At 40.7% G+C, this 24,748-nt stretch overlaps 1 protein-coding gene across 1 annotated transcript in view; it reads left to right on the forward strand.

Moving 5' to 3' along the window:
• Positions 1 to 2,050: 2,050 nt before the first annotated feature.
• Positions 2,051 to 24,748, forward strand: part of LOC126326755 (deubiquitinase DESI2) — a 142,605-nt gene continuing 119,907 nt past the window's right edge. The window contains exon 1 of the mRNA XM_049995788.1: positions 2,051 to 2,191. The gene's annotated coding sequence lies outside the window, so the exon portion shown is untranslated. The remainder of the gene's footprint in view (positions 2,192 to 24,748) is intronic.

Below are 24,748 nucleotides of genomic sequence, written 5' to 3' on the forward strand. Positions count from 1 at the left end.
AAAAGCATATGATTCCATTGATAGAGAATCTCTGTTGTCAGTCCTGGAAGAAATGGGTTTGGATAAGAAAACAACTAATATTATAAAAGCGACCCTTACAAATACGTTTTCGAAAGTTAAATTTATGGGCGATCTATCGGAATCCTTTGAAATAAAAACGGGAGTGCGACAGGGCGATGGGCTCTCGCCGTTGCTGTTCAATTGTGCGCTTTAGAAAGTAGTCAGAGAATGGAACACAAATATTAAGAGTGGTATAAGACTGGGTTGCAAAAAGAAAAACCTTAAAGTAAATTGCATTGCTTTTGCAGATGATATGGCCCTGTTTGCTGAAACAATGGAAGAAGCACGGGAGCAAATCCTTGAACTAAAGAAACAAGCAGCTAAAATTGGTCTTCACATCTCCTCTGAAAAAACTAAGATATTGACAAACATCAAACACTCATGTAAATACCTCAACGTTCAAGAACAGAAGATTGAAATAGTAAAAGAATTCACATATCTCGGAGAATGGATTAGTTGGAATGATGGGGAAAGCAAAGCAATGGAATCCAGAAAAAATAAACTTGAATAGGGCCTTCCAACTAACAAAAAATACATACAACAAAAAATCCCTTTCATGGGGGTCCAAAATTACACATTACAAGATAGTAATTAAGCCAGAAGCACTGTATGCAGCAGAAACACTTAACATGAATTTCAAAGGCCAAATGGAGAAACTTGAGGTAAAGGAAAGAAAAATTTTAAGAAAAATCATTGGGCCAAATTTCAAGACAATAAGATTATATACATAAAAAATGAAACTCTCTACACGAAAATTGAAAAACTTTCAGATTCTATGCGAAAAAGGAGAATAAATTTTTATGGTCATCTTCTCAGAATGAATTCCAACAGATTAACTAAACAAATCTTTGACTTCTTCCGTAACCGAAAACGAAGCCCAACTGGTTTAAAGAAACTTAGAAAGACCTAGTGGAATTAAAGATTTCAGAAAATTCACTTATTGATCGAACTGCTAAATTAATTACTAAAGATGAAAACATAAGGTTCCAAGACAAATCCACACAAAAGTCCAAACCCTTCATCTCGGAAGAAGAAAGGGGAAGAAGATCAGAAAGAATGAAGAAATACTGGGACCTAAAAAATGAACAACGCACAAAGAAATGATTGATCCAGCGTACCCCAAAGAGGGTGAAACGAAAGAAGAAGAAAATAAAAATAAAAAAAACTGAGTTAATGGATCAACGACGAACTGAAACAGGTGTCTTGCGACGTCCGCCCCGAACAGATGAAAAGAACAAAATGATATTTTTTTAAAAAAAAAAAAAAGGTCAGTGTGACGGACTGCCGTCCTAAGGGGCCCGGGTTCGATTCCCGGCTGGGTCGGGGATTTTCTCCGCTCAGGAACTGGGTGTTGTGTTGTCTTCATCATCATTTCATCTCCATCCCTCGCGCAGGTCGCCCAATGTGGCGTCGGATGTAATAAGACCTGCACCAAGGCGGCCGGACCTGCCCCGTAACGGGACTCCTGGCCAATGACGCCAAACGCTCATTTCATTTCCATTCCATTTCAAATGTTAAACGCACTCAGCTTTTGCCAAAAACAAAAGAAAATCTGTCAACGTCAGGAGCTATAGAGAGCAGTTAAAAACGAAGCTGATAAGAGTTCCAAATCCTACGGTCGGAATTACGCTTAGAATTCTCGTCTCTCAGCGAAGGTATTGTTGCGCACTGACTAGTGACTTCGTAGTTATGGCAATGATTCTGATGGCGAAGAAAGCACAATCACATATTCTGAATTTTTCTGTCTGATACTAGGGAACACTACATTTCAATTCAATTTTTTTGTCCCTTTTATTCGCCCAACGCTTTCGAATGAGCCGCTTGATACAGCATGAGATCTGCGTTTCTCGAGCTGGACAGCGAATGTGGTTACCCAACGCACGCTGGTATGATACGTTACTGATTCGGCTGGAGAAGGAAAAAAAAGAGAGAGTGCTATAACAGATATGCCCGTCTCGTATTTATCTGTTGTCGCTTATCGCCGCGGCGGCTAGTCAACCTACTTGAGCTAATCTGCACACTCAGGAAAGAGTTCTGCTTACTGGTTTCGTCTCGGACATTCACTCGTTCATTCATTCGTGCTCCATAGATTCCACCAAGAAGGACCGTCATGGGTGTTCAACGAGTCAAGGTACACATTAACAAAAGGCGAGCAGAGCATAGAAACTAATTGTACTCTGTATTAACTATTGCTATACTGCTTACTGCTTTTTATGTGGACGACAGCTAAATTTAACTTAGAATATTAGAAAAGAAGCTGTAGCTTTCAAAGAAGCAGTGCTGCTTATTCAGTTGCATTAAATAGCTGCTTTTTATCCGTTGCTTGTCATGAAGGTTTACAATGGGCACTTGTATTTGCCCTGAAAGCAGGATGGCAGTTGTATCCGGTTGTCGCGCTGCCACCACCTAGTTGCCATGCAAACACAGAATATTGATTATAAAATATATCCTCATGTTCCCGATGACCTGCATTGAAACCAAGTACCGCGAACTCTAACGTATCGACGAGATCAATTCATCACACCTTTGAATTCATACTTGCGCCTCATATTGTGGAAACTGGAATCTGTTTTGTGATTCCCGAAGTTAGGCAAAACATTTATAAGTGTTGGTGTGCGCAGAAGCGCAAAACTAGAACTAGCAAATGGTAGCAGACAGTTGTAATCGTAGCTAGTAGAAATCGCATCTTTGTAACGTGTATAGTCACTATGTGAAAGCCATTTTAATTTACACGGAATCAATTAATCGCACATGCACAGTTATCAAGACATGATGTGAAAGCACATCTGTACTGACACATTGCTAATTACGGCCTCATGTAAGAAAGTGGTAGTTCGTAAGTTAGCGTTATTAATGCAACTGATGATTAATTAACTGACCAATAGCAAAACTGTCATTTATTCAAATTCTTTACAACTTGTAATAAATATGATGCAGTGAGTGCATGTGACTCAAGGAGTACACAAGTTGAGGTAGTCGTATATGTTGGTACAGTTGTATTGGACTCGACATTCATAATTATATATTTTTCGTGAGACTTAGATTTTTGGTGCTCACTGGAATATTGTGTATTGTACGCTCGGAGAGTGTCCAGCGTGACAAGACGCATCTTTCGAGGTATATTACTCACGTCTTTTGTGTGTTGAATTTAAACGGTGTCCCAAAAAGATTATTTGTGAACCACGGGACAGGATACGAGTGCTGCGAGGGTATATAAAAGTGTAAAAATGGTGCGCGGGGTCAGTCGGTCATTCTTGGCCGCAATCCGTCATTCTGTCATATTGCAGAAGAGCTGCTTGCTGCAGTCAGCCTGTGAGACTTGTTACTCCGCCTTATGAGACCGCACATTTTCAACTGATAAGACCGCATCGGGCTTTGCCGGACCCTCAAGTAAGTTAGATGACAGATTATATTTGAGAAGGTTTTCAACTTAAGCCTCATTTAGATCCAGTCCAGCTGAGTGAAATATTCTCGAAGGAAGGAAGAAGGAAGATTAGTGTTTAGTGTGCAGTCGACATCTAGGTCATTAGAGAGGGAGCACGAGCTCGGATTAAGAAAGGGTGGAGAAGGAAAGCGGCTGTGCGCTTCCATAGGAACCATCCCGGCATTTTCCTTAAGCGATTTACGGAAAAAGCGGGAAACCTACACCAGTGCGAGTATCTGAACCGTCGTCTTCTCGAACACGTCAGGTGTTTCGATCACTTCCGAATTTACTACAGGTACTGGTTTTGGTGATGGGAAAGTGCGTCTGTTTTGGGCTCTAGCATTGGACCACTGTTAGGCAGTTTTATAGACTGACAAACTTGGAATATTTTCGATACTTTGCAACTTGAACTTTCATTTCATTTTGCTCTGCGGCTGCAGGACTTGAGCTTAGTTAGAAACACTTCATTACGTTTATTTTTGCTGAGCCAAGGCGCGAAGGGACGTGCCCACACTTTGTTGAACTCAAGGTGATAGTTAGCTACGTAATATAATAAAAGTTGGCAACTCTTGCTTCGCTGACGTGAGATTAAAAATAATCACAATATAAAATTATAAGAGAAAGCCCTCTCAAAGTGAAACCTAATTTTTAAAAACTGCTTAACTATTGGAATAGGTAAACTAGACGTGCACTAGAAACATCACAGATGACGCGATCCGCGAGCAGTAAAGTAGTAGCTCGCAGTCGCAAGTATCCCCATTTTTTTCTTTCTTTTTAAACAGAGCTTCTGACGATAACATACAAAGAAGCAGAATCTGACACTGATACGGTGGCCTGAAGCCGATGAATACACTAAATGAATTTCTATATTACGTTTCAGATCGCTGTAATACAAGTAGCTGAAATATCTCTGACGCTAAACTGATTATACTCGCAGGACGGAGGGAAAACTAAAATCATTTTTGGCGGGAATAAATGACTTTTCCCACAGTTTGTGAAGTGTAAGAGTTAACCGACTACTGCATACCATTGGGGGGCCTCTGGAACTCTCACCGAGTCAGTTGAGGGCTATACCTCAAAGATTGATAGGATTTTTTGTGAAAGACTGTAGTTCCCATTTATAATACGCTTTGATCTGTTCTTTTATAAGTAAGCATCAGTTAAAACGCACATAGGCACATAGGAAGCATTATCATAGCCTTGGATGAATAAAAAAATCGTATTATTAAAGCTATTAGAATGTAACCGAGGGAGTGTCGCATAAGTCTTCTAGGAAGATGTCGACTGACTGGTTACGTCTATAATGATGTTACATTTGATTGTGCTGTAGTATTTCACGCATGTGTTACACCACTCATCGCTACCTCAGGTTCGGTTCTAAACTGAGTGCAAAGTACGATAATCTGATTTAAATTAGTCGCCATCTGGCGTTCAAAGTCCAAAGTTGTGAGGTTGTCGCGAGATGTAATTGTTACAGGCAACCGCCACAGCGCTCCACACTCTGCGGCGACAGAAAATTCACTTAAAGTCTCTACCTACTAGGAAAAATACCACTTAAAATATCTGAAATTCACGTACGGTACGGAGTTCTACAGCGTTAGAAAGTGTGTCAAAAGCGAAAGTGAAGTTGGTGGCGCAAGTCCACGGCAGGGCTATTGGCCTGACTGTACAGTCTTTCCTTTCTGCAGCGTTAGAAGGGGAGGGTGGCGGGCGCATCGCCCTGGTCGCCTGGAGTGGACCTGGGGCTCCCTGGAACGAGGAAAAATCTCCGCCTCTCTCCGAGTTTGAACCGGAGATCTCCAGAGCCTGCTTTAGCGCTCTAGCCGCCATTCTCAGTTCTGAGTAGAGCAAGTCTTATAAAGTTTTTGAAACGGGGTAAATTTACCACCTGGGGAATAGCTTCAAACGTCAAATCTCAAAAACTGCCGGCCGCGGTGGTCTCGCGGTTCTAGGCGCGCAGTCCGGAACCGTGCGACTGCGACGGTCGCAGGTTCGAATCCTGCCTCGGGCATGGATGTGTGTGATGTCCTTAGGTTAGTTAGGTTTAAGTAGTTCTAAGTTCTAGGGGACTAATGACCACAGCAGTTGAGTCCCATAGTGCTCAGAGCCATTTTTTCTCAAAAACTATTGAATCCTGGAAATACGAGGGTCAGTCAAAAAGTAATGCCTCCTATTTTTTTTCTACGTTTAATTGTCAGGAAATTTAAATGCTATTACATAGGTTGAAAACCACAACATTGAGGATCATTTTGTCATTTTTCAATGTAATCTCCGCCCATCTCTACAGTTTTGGTCCATCTTTGAACAAGGGCATGTATCCCAGCACGGTAAAAATCACAGCTCTGCTTCCTAAGCCATTGACGCACGGATGTTTTGACGGCCTCCTCATCTTCAAAATGAATCCCACGATGAGCTTCTTTTAGTGGCCCGAACAGATGGAAGTCTGATGGTGCCATGTCAGGGCTGTATGGGGGATGAGGCAAAACTTCCCATCCAATTTTGACAATCTCGTCAGAGGTGTGACGACTGGTGTGTGGTCTTGCATTGTCATGCAAAAGAAGAACATCTGCCATTGATTTTGTTGGGCGAACTCGCTGAAGACGTGCTTTAAGTTTTTTGAGGGTTGTGACGTATTGAACAGAATTTATTGTGCATCCCTGCTCCAAAAAATCAACCAGAATCACACCCTCTGTATCCCAGAAAACTGTTGCCATAACTTTTCCTGCCGATCGCACAGTTTTGAATTTTTTCTTCCTCGGCGAGCTTGTGTGACGCCACTCCATTGACTGCCTCTTTGATTCGGGTTCAAAAAAATGCACCCATGTTTCGTCCCCAGTCACAATTTTTTTCAGAAACTCATCTGCCTCCAAACGGAAGCGCTGCAAGTGTTGGGAGGCTATTGTTTTCCTTGCCTCTTTATTCTGATCGGTTAACATTCTTGGAACCCACCGTGCACAAACTTTTGAGTACCCCAATTGTTAAATAATCGTGATCACACTGCCTTTTCTAAGAGAAATAATGCGACACACTTCATCTGCAGTCACCCGACGGTCACCACGAATGATGTCATCAACTTGCTGAATGTTGTGTGGAGTCACTGCACTCACCGGCCTGCCGCTCCGCTTTTCCTCAGTCAACGGTGTTTGCCCTTCAGCTTCCTTACAACGACGAAACCATCGTCTAACAGTGCTGATATCCACTGTCACAACACCATACACCTTCTTCAGTCTTTCATGAATGCGTATGGGCGTTTCACCTTCTGCATTCAAGAATTCATTCACACAACGCTGTCTCAAACGAACATCGATGTCGGCCATCTTACAAACTTCTGCTGTGCTGCCACCTGTTGACACAGAAAGTTACTACTGCAGTGGATTGCAGAAGAAGGTTTGAGGAATGGCGCCAAATTCAAATTTTTCACTGAACTTAATTTTTTTAAGTAGAAAAAAATGGGAGGCATTACTTTTTGACCGACCCTCGTACTTTCCTTTCGTTGACAGTAAGTATACTTCCTCTTGGCAACTGATCTTGCTAAAGTCCCATATCATATTGCGTTTGCTGCAAAGAAGCATTAGAAAACAGTGAGTTTTCTGTTGTTGTTGTTGTTGTTTTTTGTCAGTATTTAACATGTAACAAGCACGAAGTTTGAAGTTTTATGATCCCACAAAAGTCACGAAAACACTCTAAAATTCATACGAGGTCACCCTAAAGTGCGCGTCATTTATGACGGCGGCCGAGTTTAGGTTCGTTCTGCGCACCTGACGTCACAAAATACAGTCAGCCAATGAACAGAAAACGACGTTGCCAGAGCTCGACTGCAGTGCACAGCACGGACGAGTGTCTTCAGTTTTAGAAACGATCAGTCATAAATAAAGTAATTGAACAAAAGCAATGTCTTGATAGCAGACTTTGTTTTATAGAAAGTTTGGAAAAAAAACATTCTTTATACCAATTGCTTCATATTCTATTAATTAATCAAACCAAACGAGCAATAAACCTCCTAATTCAGGCAACAGCAAGGAAAGGTGTTTGTATCATTCTCACTAACCGCTTTTTAGCAACAAAGAACAGCGGTAATTGTTTATTTCCTATTGTACTTCGACGAAACGTGAGTAATTCATAGTCGTACCAACAATGTTTGTCGGTATTTTGCGTGGTATTTTAAATCCTCCAGGAGATCTCTTGAATGATGAGCTGCGTTAGCGTATTGGTTATAGTGATTGGCTGCTAAGCGAAAGGTTCTGAGCTCCAACCCTGTTTGGTGCTTAATGTTTTCTATATTTAAAAACAATATCGCAGTGTCTTACTTCACGAATTTTATTCGTTTGAATGTAATTTTTTGAAATTTCTAGTGGCAACTAAAATCGACCATATGGAAAGTATACGCTATGGACTTTTACCTCTGCCAATTCTTCAAAATTTCGTGCAATGGCTTACTACATCTAATGCTGCACAATAACGGCGTTGAACATCGAAACAAAATTAAGTCATTTATGAGGGGAAGGTATCAGTCAAGAAGACGTGTAAAAATCAAATTTTTGGGCCAAATAGTTTTTGTGAAATCGAATGGTAAAGTGTGTCACAGCGTTCGAAACACCATAAATCTGTACAGGCGAGCAATGCAGTGATGACAAAATCGCGGAATGCGGTGAGCACGTCTCTTTAGCAGCGAAAGGGTTAATGCGGCCGTGGTGGCTTTACTTCATAAACTACGCGCTCCCCCCTAAACGCAAGTTTGCGAACTATACTATACTACGGCGCTGCTTCTCTTGGCGAGTGCAACTGGCAACGTAGCAGTCTCCCGCGTCTGGGAGGGAATGCGCGAGCCGCCAAGATAAAAGAGTTGAATTATAAAAATGTCATATATCTGTTCGTAATTTTATTTGGGGTCAAAGTTAAGTTTTTACCTAAAGTTGGAGATATTTTCGCGTGCGGATTAGTTTCCTACTTTAGCATTAGCAGATTCAATATTTAACACAGCGGAAGCGACAACATAATTATTGTATACCAATGACAAAGGCAGGTTTCCATTAGTGTAGTGATAGCGGGTATAGTCCTGCGCACTATAGCCGTTAATTGGCAACTTGTTTAAATCCGTCTACAAATACAGAAACTTCGAGCTCCTATCACAAATTCCATAAATCCAAATTGTGATAAATCACAAGGATGTGGAACGTGCCAGGTTTTCAAGCAGGGAGATACAGTACACTTAATAAAAAATATGTACAATGACAAAAATGTAGTATAAATTGGAGAATAAGTTTAAAGGTTGAGATGAAGTTAGCAAGACATAGTTCACGTAACACGACATAATTGCAGAAAACAACTTTAGATACAGGAAAAAGATTCGTGCGCTGTCCATCTTACACATTTTTGGCTAACGCGTAACAAATATAGAGTCTCAAAACATAAAATACAAATAATACAAATCTGACTCAGCAGACTTGTGGTGGGAACCAAGTAGAAGAAGCAGTAGGCACCCGATTCGACGCAAAGTTGTAAAATAATCTGGACATTGTAGCAACTGTATTGTAACTAACACGGAACAAGGTTCGAACACAGGTGCAACTAGAAACACCGAATACACACTCTCAGATACGAGAATTTTGTGTGTTGTCACCGAGCAGTACTACCATTGAACTACTTGGTTACAGCTGTAGTAATTACCCGAGTCACAATGAATTTCTACATCTCATTAACTGAGAAAAAACGGGAGAGTGGAAATGTTATTTTATATATACCAAATAAAACAGTGTTGTTATGCTCCAATACAGCTGTAGATTTCTTTAGCTGTTATTGATAAAATAATATTACTTTATGTGTTTGTTCGAGTGCTACGGAAATTACTCAAGAGTTACGTTCTTCCCTCCCATTCGTATTTTTCAGAACTGATGTCCAGTATATGTACATAATATACCCGTAAACACTCTCTGGAAGTTATGCTGTAGATCTTTTTCGACATTACTTTGCTAACCCTCAATTTAATGACGATCATTCTGATCACGCATTAGTTATTTTTGGAGTGTCCTTTCTGTTGATAACCAGTAGTTTCGCAAGTAGCGCTAGAAAACGTTATTTCCCACATAAAATGTTTTTTTAATTGTATTAAATTTTTGTCTTTCAATTTAGTCAAACATATAGCATGCAGTCCTCTTTTTTTTGGAGGGGGGGGGGGGGGGGGTGGAGGGCGTTGTCAATAGCGAATCTAGACCTTGGGTACACTACCTCAAACTTCATTTCGTATTCACATTAGTCGACTTCGGCAACTCACAAAGGCTTTACAACCCCACACCCGAGCGACATAACTCAGCGATCTTGGCAGCGATATCGCTTGTAGTCAATCGCTCGCTTCATTTCCGCCACGTAACGAGCGATTTACCAGACTGTTTTGACCATTGTTTCGAACTTTTCTGTTTTGTGAACAATTGGTATTGAGAGTAGACTACGTTTAGTAACGGTGGTAATTTATTTTTATACTTTGACAAAAACACGTAAAAATACCAAACGGAACTTGAAAACTTGTATTGGGGCGTTTTTGGAAATATATGCTATCCACTAAGGAAGTGTTCAGATTCAAACTATTTTCAAGCAGTTCCTTATTAGCTTGGTCCATTTCTTCTGTCGCAGTTTTTGCCTTGTTCCAGTTGCTCTTATCGTGTTGCTGCAGGAAGTTATGTCTCCTTGAACATGCATACATTTTGGTGATTTGATTATTGCTTTGCTTGGAATTGTGCCATACAACTCGTGACGTGATTTAATCCTGTCCCAACCACGTCCATTTATCGTACTTTCTATGATGTTCTGATACTATTTGTGACTCAGGCAAAAAAGACCTTTAAATATATTTATGCAGATATGGTGGCTGGTGGGGGGAGGGGCGTGTCTCGTTAACTTAGTTGAGTTGTATACATCTTTTCAGACTGTATTTCCCAAATACATTATAAAGTCCTCTGTTCTTTTTTTTTAAGCATTAGTCTTACTGTTCAAGTATTTACACATGGCTGTGCACTCTCTATATGTCTACAAAAATGCTATCAATAGGAGCACTGCTGCCAGTAACTGTTGATGTTAACTGTGTAAGAGTTAGATTAATTGAAATGACAAATAATGTAGACATAGCTCTAGAATAGGTGTTTCATAAAAACATTAAATTAAAATCTCCATTTAGTATCACCTTATTCTCGTTAGAAGTTAAAAGCATCTAATAATACATTAAGTTGTTTATGAATACTCAAAACCACTAGCTGGAACCCAGTATGTTGTGACTGTTACTATGAACTTCGCTTTAATTTCTACTACATCACAGGCTTCAAATTGCTGGCCACAGCTAAAGTTAAGAGTATCAGTATTTTTAGGTCTGAACGATCTTTTAATACAAATGTCAACTCCACTTTCAAATTCAAATTTCAGAGTCGCTCATGCTCCTTGTATAACTCCATAAATTCAGATGTAAAAGTCCTTACTCCACCGTGCCATAACGAAAGAAACTAAACATAATCACGCTTGTTGACTCCGTCAAAACTAGCCGTATTGTTACACAGAGCGATTGGTCGCTTGCAATTCATAAGACTGCTCGAGAATTACGAGGGATCAGCGATTCACCGCTGCGATTTGTGCGTACATGTGAGAAGCTCGCTCAGTCCGTCAAGATTTAAAGAAGGCGGAAGGGTCGAGAGGGAGGCAAAACTTTCGAACAGGTAGGAGGTCATTATTACATTAGAGTCCCCGAAATTATATTTCCAAACACGAGTTCACACTCAAAAGGATACCGTGTCATTCCGAACCAAAACCCCTCACACCACTAGGCTCGGATTGGGGGGAGAGGGGGGGGGGGGAGCGAACGTGTTTCATTGGAGGGAATTATGACAACCCAAAAAGCAAAATCACTTTAATAGCGACTGATGTAAAAAATTACATTTGTTTTAAAACATTTTATACAAGATTGTTGGAACTTTAATAGCGGCAACTATTTATTTACAAAATAGATACGTGTTTCAAAGTTTTACTGACCTTCAGAGTAGTCACCAGCATTGTGTATAACCCGTTGCCAGAGACGTGGAAGTCGCAGGATACTCTTAGCAGTGCCAGTTATGTTGACAGTTCGAGCGGCGCGGTCTATTGCCCGACGAATTTGTAGCAGTTGTGAAGCGAATGCCGTTAAGTGTTTCCTTCAGTTTAGATGTTTAAATGTTTAAATGTGTGTGAAATCTTATGGGACTTAACTGCTAAAGTCATCAGTCCCTAAGCTTACACACTACTTAACCTCAATTATCCTAAGGACAAACACACACACCCATGCCCGAGGGAGGACTCGAACCTCAGCAGGGACCAGCCGCACAGTCCATGACTGCAGCGCCCGAGACCGCTCGGCTAATCCCGCACGGCCTTCAGTTTAGAAATCGAGTTGAACTCACGAGGGCTTTAGCCAGGGGAGTGCAGTAGGTGATATAGCACTTAGCAGCCCCATCAGTCAAACAAATCAGTAACAGCTTGCACTTTACCTTCTTGAGCACTGCCCTGCAAAATGGTGATCAGGTGCTGCAGAAGGTATCATCACTTCTGTCTCTAAGCTGATCGTAGGTTCTGTTCCAAAAACGAATCAGTAACAGTTTGCACTGTACGTGCTTGAGTATTGTCCGACAAAATGATGGTCAGGTCCTGCAGAAAGTGTCATCACTTCTATCTCTAATCTGGTCGTAGGTTGTGTTCCAAGGATAATCAGCATAGAGACAGAAGTGATGACACTTTCTGCAGGACCTGACCATCACTTTGCAGGACAATGCTCAAACACGTACAGCGCAAACTGTTACTGATTTGTTTGACTGATGGGGCTGCTAAGTACTATACCACCTACTGCACTCCCATGACTAAAGCCCTCGTAAGTTCAACTCGATTTCTAAACTGAAGGAAACACTTCACGCCATTCGCTTCACAACTGCTATAAATTCGTCGGGAAACAGACCGAGCCGCTCTAACTGTCAACAGAACTGGCATTGCTAAGAGTATCCTACGACTTCCACATCGCTGGCAATGGCTTATACACAATGCTGGTGACTACTTTGAAGGTCAGTAAAACTTTAAAACGAGTATCTATCTTGTACGAACTGGAAATAAATAGTAGCCACTGTTAAAGTACCAAACCTCGTATATTTAATTGGGCATTTTTCAAGAATGAATACCTACGCGTCTGTGGCTCGTTAAAATGTGGACGTGACGGCAGATTATATCTGAACGTGATGAGGGGGAAGGAGGGACAGTGAAAATCTGTGACTAGTTTTGCGGATATTACGATGCGTAAATTTGTTCAGGAAGTTGATTAATACATCCTCAAGCGTGCCTTGTGCCGCACGCGAACATGTTCTTGTTTTATGAAATCATCTTCTGCAAATGAGCAGCATTTTGTGGCATATTCGTGAAAGGATGGCGAATGTGGTGTATGGACAATGAATGTAGATTTTAGATTCTTGATTTGTGGCACAACGAAATTAATAAGAACAAATGTAACTGAAATAAGTATGAAGTATTTGTTGAAATTTTGTTTAGAAGCAGGAAACGGACGAGGAAACGAAACCACTGACTTTACAATATTCTAATTCAAAACAAAACTTCCATGACGACAAAGAAACACTGATGAAGAGGAATGTTCCCTATACCGCAAGATGTGCTACAACTATAACGATTCCAACTAATTTGCAGAAAAGCGCTGCAACAGCTCTTGCTTATCGTTGGCAGTTTTCTTCGCTTAGTTCTAACACTAAAGTTAATCCCAGCGAGAACTGTTTCGTTTTATACCGAAAGCGTTAGATAACTCAATGTTAAAACAAAATGACAAATAAACACAATAGCATGACCACCTCCTCCTGTCCCCCATATTGGTGATAAAATGTTAATAGCAACAATTTTTTCCTTAGTAAGCCTGACACACACATACACACACAATGCGCGCAAACATACACACGCACATCACGTGCAAAGACCAACACATTACAGCGCGTAAATTTCTGTCCCATGTGCAGAATGTATTTTTCTCTAAATTAATTACTGAGTAATAACCGCAATTTTTGTATTCTAGTGTATGTTGGTAAAATGTCACTCCGCAGAGCATCACTATAAAGAAGGAAGTCACAACTATATATTTTCTGAGTACCGGTACGTCTTCCGTATTATCTCGTTTGTTGATACATCTAATTTTGAATATATTGCACCACTGAACTTACCTAAATAAAATATTTATCCCTTTAGTCAATAAAATACATATTCACTAATAATGGAATGAGGAACATAATGAAGTAATGTGAAGCTTTTGTTTCAAAGAGAATATTTACCAGGAACACGACATAGCTATTTTTCTTTGCTCAGCTTTAGTACTTTGTTCCAGCCTTTCTTCTTCCATATGAAGTTGTCATTGTTAGTTTGCCTCAAGCCCTTAAGATTGCAGTTATCTTCAGTCACTACACCTTATTTAAACCTTTTCCAGTCTCATACATTTATTTTCATGTACATTTTTAACCAATGTAGTATCAAGATCTATTTTTGAAAGAAACCAAGTGTGAATTAGCAATACTGTAGCACGTTAACAACGCTCTGTGGTAATGGCAGAATCATGTCGTAATGATTTTCTTACGAACATCTTTTGTGAAAATTGTAAATAAATGAAGCCGTAGGATTCAAACATTTCCACGGGCAATATTTCTTTGTATGGGCGCAAACAATGTTTTTACGCGATGTACCAAAGCCTTTAATTTGTTATAGAGTTAAGTCTATTTCGACTTTTTGTTACTTTATCGGCAAAATTTTGGTCAGTGCATATACACGACTGATAAGTTTCAGCAGACTTACAGAACACGAATAATAAATAAATGTTGTCAAGTGTGACTGGATTATAGAATCAGTGAGAACGCGTGAGCACGTCAAAATATTAGCTCTCGACATCAAACCACGTCAGGTAGATGGGCTTACAGCGCTTCAGGTCTGTTAGGACGGTACGGTCATGCTGGTGTAAATGAACTGTGTAAAATTTTGGAAAAAAAATAATGAACAGCCGATGTGGAAACGGCGACTTAACCCTTTCACAAACTGCCAGCACGAAGTCTGTGATCCAAAACTGACGGCCGGCCGATGTGGCCGCGCAGTTCTAGGCGCTTCAGTCTGGAACCGTGTGACCGCTACGGTCGCAGGTTCGAATCCTGCCTCGGGCATGGATGTGTGTGATGTCCTTAGGTTAGTTAGCTTTAAGTAGTTCTAAGGTCTAGGGGACTGATGACCACAGATGTTACGTCCCATAGCGCTCAGAGCCATTTAAACCATTTGAACAAAACCTGACGAAAACATCTAGGGAAGTAATTGAAACACGGTGGAAGAAAAAACGACGTCATTAGCTCAGCTGCAAAAACATAAACTTGGACATCATTGCATTATCATTCCATTTGGATTGAAGTTTATCTAACTTGAGGCTAATACAACAGTGTCATTGACAAAATAAAGATGGTTCGGATACTCTATCACTTTCGACCCTGCATTCGGGGTACTATTATTTCTTCTTCCGATATTTTGACTGATACTCTTCCAGCCATCTTCAAGGGGACTAGCTGGCAGAATTAAAGTTGTGACCGCTTCCTCTAGGGCTTTTGAAAATAGTAGAGGTTTACCACAGTTCCGATAAATTCTAATGGAAGTTGTAGCTCAAAAAAATGGTTCAAATGGCTCTGAGCACTATGGGACTTAACTTCTGAGGTCATCAGTCCCCTAGAACTTAGAACTACTTAAACCTAACTAACCTAATGACATCACACACATCCATGCCCGAGGCAGGATTCGAACCTGCGACCGTAGCGGTCGCACGGTTCCAGACTGAAGCGCCTAGAAGCGCTGGGCCACGAAGTTGTGGCATTGATGTATATATGCACTGATGAGTCTCAACATTATTACCACATCTACATCTACACTTATACTGTGCAAACCACTGTGGAGTGCTTGGCAAAGCGTAATTCCCATTTTACCAAAATGTGTGTGGATTGCTAAGGGACCAAACTGCTAAGGTCATCGGTCCCTAGTCTTAAACACTATGTAACCTACCTTAGACTAACTTCCAATAAAGACAACACAACAGCCATGCCCGAGGGAGGGCTCGAACCTTCGACGGGGGAAGCCGCACGAACAGTGACAAGGCGCCCCAGACCCCCATATTACCAGTTATTAGCGCTCTTTCCCTTACCATTCACGTGTGGAGCGCAGAAGGATAATTGCTCAATCGTCTCTCTGGGTCTAATCTTGTCTCCGCTATGCTTATAGGGCCGATACGTACGGGGTCATAGTATACGTCTAGATCAGGGATCCCCAAACTATTTTGGACAAGTGACCCTTTTTCCAAAATGAACTGTTACCTCAGACCCCCATGGCCAAATAACTTACTTTTCAGATCAACCCCCTTATTCATAATGGTCCGCTAACTTAAAACAGCTGCTACAGAGTGTTATTTTTCATTCTGACTGAGGTCAATAGAAGAAGACAGAGTGAGAATTAGCAATGCTTTAAGTTAGCACACTATTATGAATAAGGGGCCTATCTGTAGTTTTTTCCTATTGATACAAAATACCTAGGTACTAAGGTACCTCGTCGACCCCCAGAATCAGTTTTCGTTTATGTCGACCCCTAGGAAACCGATATCAACCCCTTGGGGTCGATATCGACCACTTTGGGAATCCCTGCTCTAGATGTACACTTCAAGTTGGTTCTTGGAATTTTCTAAGTAGACTTTCGTGGGGTAGTTTGCGTCTGTCTTCAAGAGTCTGCCAGCTCAATGCTTTCAGCATCTCCGTGACACTCTCCCACAAGTAAAACAACCCTGTCATCATTCGACCTTCCCTTCTTTGTATACGCTCAATATTCCTTGTTAGCTCTGTTATGCATGGTCCCACACACTTGAGGATACAGACTGTCCCCAGAGGAATGGTAAATACACAGGGATATGACAGGAACAATCGTGTGAAGCAAAAACGTCTAGGCCGACCGTAGTTGCCGAGCGGTTCTAGGGGCTACAGTCTGGAACCTACTCTGTAGGAATCAGCATGGGTTTCGAAAAAGACGGTCATGTGAAACCCAGCTCGTGCTATTCGTCCACGAGACTCAGAGGGCCATAGACACGGGTTCACAGGTAGATGCCGTGTTTCTTGACTTCCGCAAGGCGTTCGATACAGTTCCCCACAGTCGTTTAATGAACAAAGTAAGAGCATTATTTGATTGGATTGAGGAGTTCCTAGATAACAGAAGGCAGCATGTCATTCTCAATGGAGAGAAGTCTTCCGAAGTAAGAGTGATTTCAGGTGTGCCGCAGGGGAGTGTCATAGGACCGTTGCTATTCACAATATACATAAATGACCTGGTGGATGACATCGGAAGTTCACTGAGGCTTTTTGTGGATGATGCTGTGGTATGTCGAGGGGTTGTAACGATGGAGGATTGTACTGAAATGCAGGAGGATCTGCAGCGAATTGACGCATGGTGCAGGGAATGGCAATTGAATCTCAATGTAGACAAGTGTAATGTGCTTCGAATACATAGAAAGATAGATCCCTTATCATTTAGCTACAATATAGCAGGTCAGCAACTGGAAGCAGTTAATTCCATAAATTATCTGGGAGTACGCATTAGGAGTGATTTAAAATGGAATGATCATATAAAGTTAATCGTCGGTAAAGCAGATGCCAAACTGAGATTCATTGGAAGAATCCTAAGGAAATGCAATTCGAAAACAAAGAAAGTAGGGTACAGTACACTTGTTCGCCCACTGCTTGAATACTGCTCAGCAGTGTGGGATCCGTACCAGATAGAGTTGATAGAAGCGATAGAGAAGATCCAACGGAGAGCAGCGCGCTTCGTTACAGGATCATTTAGTAATCGCGAAAGCGTTACTGAGATGATAGATAAACTCCAATGGAAGACTCTGCAGGAGAGACGCTCAGCAGCTCTGTACGGGCTTTTGTTAAAGTTTCGAGAACATACCTTCACCAAAGAGTCAAGCAATATATTGCTCTCTCCTACGTATATCTCGCGAAGAGACCATGAGGATAAAATCAGAGAGATTAGAGTCCACACAGAAGCATACCGACAATCCTCCTTTCCACGAACAATACGAGACTGGAATAGAATGGAGAACCGATAGAGGTACTCAGGGTACCCTCCGCCACACACCGTCAGGTGGCTTGCGGAGTATGGATGTAGATGTAGATGTAGACCACTACAGTCGCAGGTTCGAATCCTGCCTCGGGAATTGATGTGCGTGATGTCCTTAGGTTAGTTAGCTTTAAGTAGTTCTAAGGTCTAGGGGACTGATGACCTCAGACGTTAAGTCTCATAGTGCTCAGATCCACTTTTTTAAAAAGAAAACGTCTCGTAAACAAGGACTCTGAATTGTGTACCTTAAGAGCTAAGAGCACTTCTTGATTAGATGTGTGTGGCGTGGAGGGGAAAGAGATTTTAGGGCAATGGTTACGATTATAAGCTTTTCTCACTGTGTCACGTGGCCCCTATGCCACCACGCGACATTCAGTCCCACACTGGACAGTGTTCATAATGTTCTGGCTCTTAAGTGTACATTTCAGTTTGTTAAACTGTTCCCTTCTGGAACAAATCCTTCAATGAAGCATAATAATTTTTGTAGATGAATAAATGAAAATAAAACAAGGCTGTCCATCTTTGAAGAAAATAATCAATGGTCTTGACCAATTTTGAAAGTAGCTGCTGTTTTAGAATTACTTTTATGCAGCTTATTGGCAGTTATGAGGTGTACGTTCACTGTGAAGTTAACACATCTTTGTGTAGGCACAGAATGTGTGCCTGGTCAAGATAAATGAATCAGTGGCCATTCATAGGGAGAGTAAAAGGAGAAGGTGAAATGTGCATTTTAAGAATTACGGTTTATTCCCGGTTTGGCGCCAATTAGCTTTGTCGGGGGCAAGAGATGATGTTACAAGACTAACTCTTCAAATGGTTCAAATGGCTCTGAGCACTATGGGACTCAACTTCTGAGGTCATTAGTCCCCTAGAACGTAGAACTAGTTAAACCTAACTAACCTAAGGACATCACACACATCCATGCCCGAGTCAGGATTCGAACCTGCGACCGTAGCGGTCTCGCGGTTCCAGACTGCAGCGCCTAGAACCGCACGGCTACTTCGGCCGGCAAGACTGACTCTGAACACGTGGGTGCACAGCAGCAAGGTTAACACGTCCTGGCCAGCTGGATTGTATTACAGTGTCAAAGGTTGTCAAGAACGTCGTCCTGTTACTCATCGTACTGCTAACCGTTGGTTTCATGAGGCCCTTTGTGCCACTCCTTAAGCCTTTGCGTGTCGATTCTGAGCAACGGTGTATCTGACAAAGGAGACGGCACGAGCGTGGGGTCGGGGATTTGTCCGCAATTTTGTGTGGTGAAAGAGGACCCCTAACACCTCACGTGGTTAAAATATTAGGACGCACTACCCTGAAAATCCAGGGAAAAGTCGATCCAAAGTTTCTTAGGTGCCTTGTGAGTATAAAATGTTAGTCCGTTGCCGAGCCGCCGTCTGTCCTAGCACCTGCAAGTCACACATGAGAAATAAATCAGTAGTGCAGCAGATACAAGAATATGGCGACAAACATCTGGTGTCTGATATAAAGGAAGATCTTGAACTCCCTATGGTTGCGTTTAGAAGGCTGGAACTGATAAAAATAACAAGGCAGTGAAGTATTTTGCCATGTCGCTGTTCGGGACTGCTCTTCTGTCCCCGTAATTTACCCTGGAAGGAACACACATCAAGGATTTACTGAATGATTAATTTGGGTCTGGGAAATGATGATGAGGAACCGGCTGCAGAAGAAGAAAATGTGCTGCTGGACTGCAACCAGTTGAAGGTGACGCTGAAGGTGCTAAATTGTGCTACTGCTAAAGACTCATTCTTTGAATGCTGTAATTTATGACTGCAATTATCTGTCACCTTATTTATGTCATTTCATTGTAGCCATTTTTGTTACTGTTTTTGTGAAATAAAAAAAAAGATGGTTAGGGCTCTTACTCTTACGCCAGAGGTCTCGGGTTCGATTCCTCCTCCGGCACTTCTTCTTTTTTCTTCTGTTTCTTTTTCTTTTGTTATTCCACCAATTATTCAGAAAGTTTCCCAAACCTACATTATCTTTAACAAATTCGTTACATTACTGAATAAAACTTATTTTCTTTTTGTCCAACAACACAATTCATGGCGCTGGGTTTTCCATTTTTCATTGTAAAGTATATAAGGAGAATCATTGGGTTTTTAATCAGAATAACAAATTCGATTGGGGGACATTCCATTTTTATACATATAATAATTATAAACAAGAACTGCAGTGGTAATTATCGTAAAAACAAATAAAGCAATAATTTTTGCGTCATCTGGGGAAACATATAATAGTGGATTTTTTACAATCACAGGGCGTTTGCAATAAGTTTGCACAAAAATATTCCCCATTAACATTTACGAAAATGTTTTGAGTCGTTGAGCGAGGCATCTGTCAATCGTACTTTGGCAAGAAGTGTAGATGTGGTAGAGAGTCAAATGCTTCCTGTAAATCAAGATATACTGTCTCTACTTGACTGCCATGTTATGTGGCTTTCAGAATGTCGTGTAAGAAAAGTGCGAGATGGATTTTAAATGGTCGATATTTTCGGAACCCATACTGGCTGGCATTAAGAAGGTCATTTTTTTCGATATATGTCATTATATTTCAGCTCAGAATATGTTCTAAGATCCTACAGCAAATCGAGGTCAAGGATATTGGACAGTCATTTTTGGATCACTTCTGCTGCCCTTTTTGTAGTTGGGTGTGACTTATGCTGTCTTTAAATGACTAGACGCATTTTTTTTTTCGAGGGATCTTCGATATACTGTGGTTAAAAGAGGGGCTAACACAGCTACAATATGATAAGATTCTAGTAGGCTATGGAGTTTCATTCAGTTTCAGCTGTTTTACAACACCACTGACACTAATATCTATTTCAATCACCTTTGCACTGCTGTGAGAATTAAATTTGAGCAATACCCTTGGATTTTCCTTTGTAAAGGACCATTTGAAAACGAAGTTAAGCATTTCTGCTTTTACTTTGTTATCCTCAGTTTCAGTTCCTGTCTCATACATGACTAATTGGACACTAACTTTGGTACCACTAAAAGTCTTTATATACGAATAGAGTTTATTTGGGTTTTCTGAAAGATCATTTGACAATATTCTGCTACGGTTCAGTAGTCTGTTTCTTTAGAAGCTTCTTTATAGTGATTGTATACAATGGAGAATCCCTCCTATTAGGGTTATTCTGCTGGGTTCTTACCTATCCAGTGCAGGGTCTTCTGAACTATTTCTTTACATGCTCCCGTCCTGTGCTAAAAGTTTCGAACTCATCAATGACATACGATGCCGCTGATTTTTTATCTGATTTGCTGAAAATATAAATCCTTTGTATTTGTTTTAGTTGCTTTTGTACTTTTATACTCATTGTTGTCACAACTGCCTCGTTATGACTGATACCCGTGTCTATGCAAACATCCTCGAAGAGATCAAGTATATTTGTCCCTAAGAGATCTAGTATATTTCCAACTTGAGTGGGCTACTTTTCCAGGTAGTTCTCTGAGAATTCATTGCGTAATGTTTCGCAGGACGTCTTGTCACCCCCAGCACGTACAAAACAGTAATTTTCCCAATTAAGTGTTAGATTATTAAGTCTCTACCAATGAAGAGAGTTTTATTGCGGAACTTTTGTACTAGTGAATTTAGGTTTTGCATAAAGTTTTCGGTTACCTCTGAAAGTGAGTCTTGTGGTCGATAGAAGGAGAGAATTATAAGTTAATGCCCACCCTTGATACTGAGTCGTGTCTGGACAATCTCATATGCAGGTTCAGTGTGTTTTATATTTACTGCGACAGTCACATCAACTCAGTTTGCAATCAGCTTACTCTTTCTATATCCACTTGAATGTTCCCCAAATATCTCACTGCTGTCTATTTCGTGTTGTAATCAACTTCCTATATGTAACATAATGTGAGCTCCACAATTTTTAGGAGCCTTTCAAACACTGGCTCGGATTCTTCGCTGGTTAATCACTATGATTTTGGCACTCATACCTATGGGGACATTTCTTTCGATCTTATACTAACACGTCCAGGTCCTCTACAGCTATGTTATCTGAACTGGCTGGAGGGTCACCAAGAAACCCCTGTGCATAACCCCGCCCCCCCTCCTCCCTTCTCACCCACCACACACACACACACACACACACACACACACACACACACACACACACACACACAATCAGCTGCCTGGATTGCAGTCTCTGGCGTGTAACTAACTCTTAGAGGCACCCTACAGTTCTCAACCCAATGGCTAAAGTGAAGGAAGTCGCAGCATAGCTCATCACAGGACTTTCAAAGTCTTAGGTTCAGTCTGTCCACTTGACTCAGAAGTAGGGGACCACTGTCAGTTCTAGGGAAAATACTGCAAATTGTGCACTTTGTTAAAAATCCGTGAGCAGGACTAGTCTTACCAACCATCTCTGTCAGTCTCTGGAATAATCCAAGTATAACCCCAAAGCCCAGACGACAGACAAAATTTGTCCCAAAGCGATCCATGACTTGCAGTTTCTTGCAACCTGCTCCTTCAATGGCTGCCAGAATATCCTCTTCAACATGTTGAGTGAGACCTCCAGGCTTACACACTGAATGCATCTGGTGTTCTTTCTCATTCTTTGCTTCAATTTCACTAAGAGGTACCGTTATTCACCATGCGTTTGAACTGAAGACGAGTAATAGACCCTAGCCTTTTGTGTTTGCCTGAAACACCAGGACTCCCGCGGGATGTAGTGAGTCTCACTAGCTCAATTTTAGTTCCAGTGGAAGACAGCTTCTCGGACACGTTGATTGCTGGTATCGCCACAACACTCTGAGTTCTCCCTGATTGTTGTCTTCCCTTTTTAGGGTGCCTAGCCCTACAACCACAGTCAAACAGAGATCTCATACTTCCTGTAGAGAGACAGGATTCACAGGAGAGAATATTACTTGGGGTACCTTTGCTGTCTCTGGTATGTGATTCTCATGACATTTCTCATCACGTCCATTCAAGCAGCTTCTAATCGTTTGGCAGTAGTCAGGGCTATTTCCAGCTTCTAACGAATGTCAATTAATTCATATTGTATAAAGCATTCAGAGTGGGGCTGAACTGTAGTTGGTGCAATGTTTTACAGAACAGTGGACAAATAACTTTAAAATAAGCTTGCTGATTCCCTTTTAATTTATGGATCTTGCTAGGGTTTGTTTATATTTTAAGTTACCTCATTGTGATCTTCAGCTCAGAGTGGTCTGCGAACCCCCGACTTGTTAAATATTCTTCTTTTTGTAGAATGACTTAATTTTTAGTAAAAACCAATATTTGGCAACTCAAATCTTTCAAGGCTTTTATTGCGCCTTTAAATACAACACATATTAGATCATAAGCATCTTGTTACAGGAGACATTCTGTGTAACCAATAACAAGCCTTTTTTCAATACATACATCTACATATTATTGATATAAACTTCTGGTCATTGGTATTCCTTGACAGTGTGGCTGTTGCAGAAGACTCTTTGCTGCCTTTGACTGCTTTGCCCTTCAACTCCAAGCACTTCTTCAACTTTCTTGGAACGACAAAACCAGGCAGAATACCTAACGCAAATAAAAGAAGACAAAAAACAGGACATGTCCCCTAATAAATCTGCTAACATAATAGTTAAAACTTTATTTTCTGAACGATTATCCTGTATAACAAAAATGCATATTATTCTACTAATCAAGCCTGTTCATTTATATTCCAAATTAATGTGAGATTTCACTTCCACCCAACGAAATTATTTACTTCCAAACTTTAGCTACAAAATATCTGGAAAATCTCATACCCTCACAATCTGTTAAACTAAAACTATTATTATCTGTTTTTAAGAACTGAAGCAATTAGTACTCAAATCGAAATTTGTACTAAAGCAACAGTAAAAGCTGACATAAAAGTTAACTAATATCCTTATACTTTTTTGAGGTTGTCTATAAAAAATTTCAAAATTGCATTAATGTTCGATAAATGTAGATAATACACACGTCTGCTGAAAGGTAAAACTAAATGCAATACAATATGTTAGTTATAATATGTGCTACAGTAACTAAATCACAAATGACTATTTACTATGAAACAGGTTATACATAACACTCGTGAATTCCGAAAATTCTAAAAAAAAAGTATATTCATTCACGTTGATATGCACTGAAATGCAGACTAAATGATTCTTTGAATGAGGATATTACTGCTAAAACTGTGAATAGCAATGAAGCACGAATGTTGAATACAACTGATGCTACAGCAGGAAAAACTTTTTTCGAAGCACACAATGCACGAATTATCATGACACATACTCGAGTTTTACACATTCAATACGAGAAACCCTTTAAATTTTACATTAAGTTTTTTCGTCCTAAGTTTTCGAGGCGAGTTTGACACATGTGATTTTACTCGGGCCCAAAGGAAATACCAGAAGCCCAACTGCACACGTACCGATTTTGCACGTAGCTGGTTTACGTCACCTTCTGGACTGATGTGCCAAAGATGAACACTCCAGCTTCAGCATACCCCACACAAACAGCGTAAAATGTGCAACACAACCAACTAAATCTTTCGTTTGCTGCAGCTATGACAATGTTGCTTAAATATACCAAATAGGACTGACAAGGAACATCGAATATATACAAGGTTGGGCAACACTAGTGGTCACCTGTTTGTTTGACCAATGGGAGAGTATCACAGAAATGCTGAATAAACGAAACTGGCAGTTACTTAATGGCAGACGCAAACTATCCCAAGAAAGCCTACTTACAATGTTTCAAAACTCAGTTTTGAATGATGAATGAGGAATATATTGCAACTTCCTACGTGTTCCTCCCATAGCAGTTGTGAGGAGAAAATTAGATTAATCACAACATGCGAAGAAACATTTAAAAGGCCATTCTTCCCACTCTCCATTCGTAGATGGACTGGGAAGAAGCCCTAATATCTGCTACATTGAAAAGTACCCTCTGCCGTGTACTTCGCAGTGGTTTGCAAAGTATGGGTGTGGATGTAGATGAGGCCTCAAATGGCTATTAATATAAAAAATTAGTGCAAAACAAAACACACCCAATGGATGCTTACTCTTCCAAAATTCAAATAATCGTGAACTGTCAGGTGCTAATTTCAAGTAG

Source organism: Schistocerca gregaria, chromosome 2 (assembly GCF_023897955.1).
Source record: "Schistocerca gregaria isolate iqSchGreg1 chromosome 2, iqSchGreg1.2, whole genome shotgun sequence".
Taxonomy (NCBI): domain Eukaryota; kingdom Metazoa; phylum Arthropoda; class Insecta; order Orthoptera; family Acrididae; genus Schistocerca; species Schistocerca gregaria.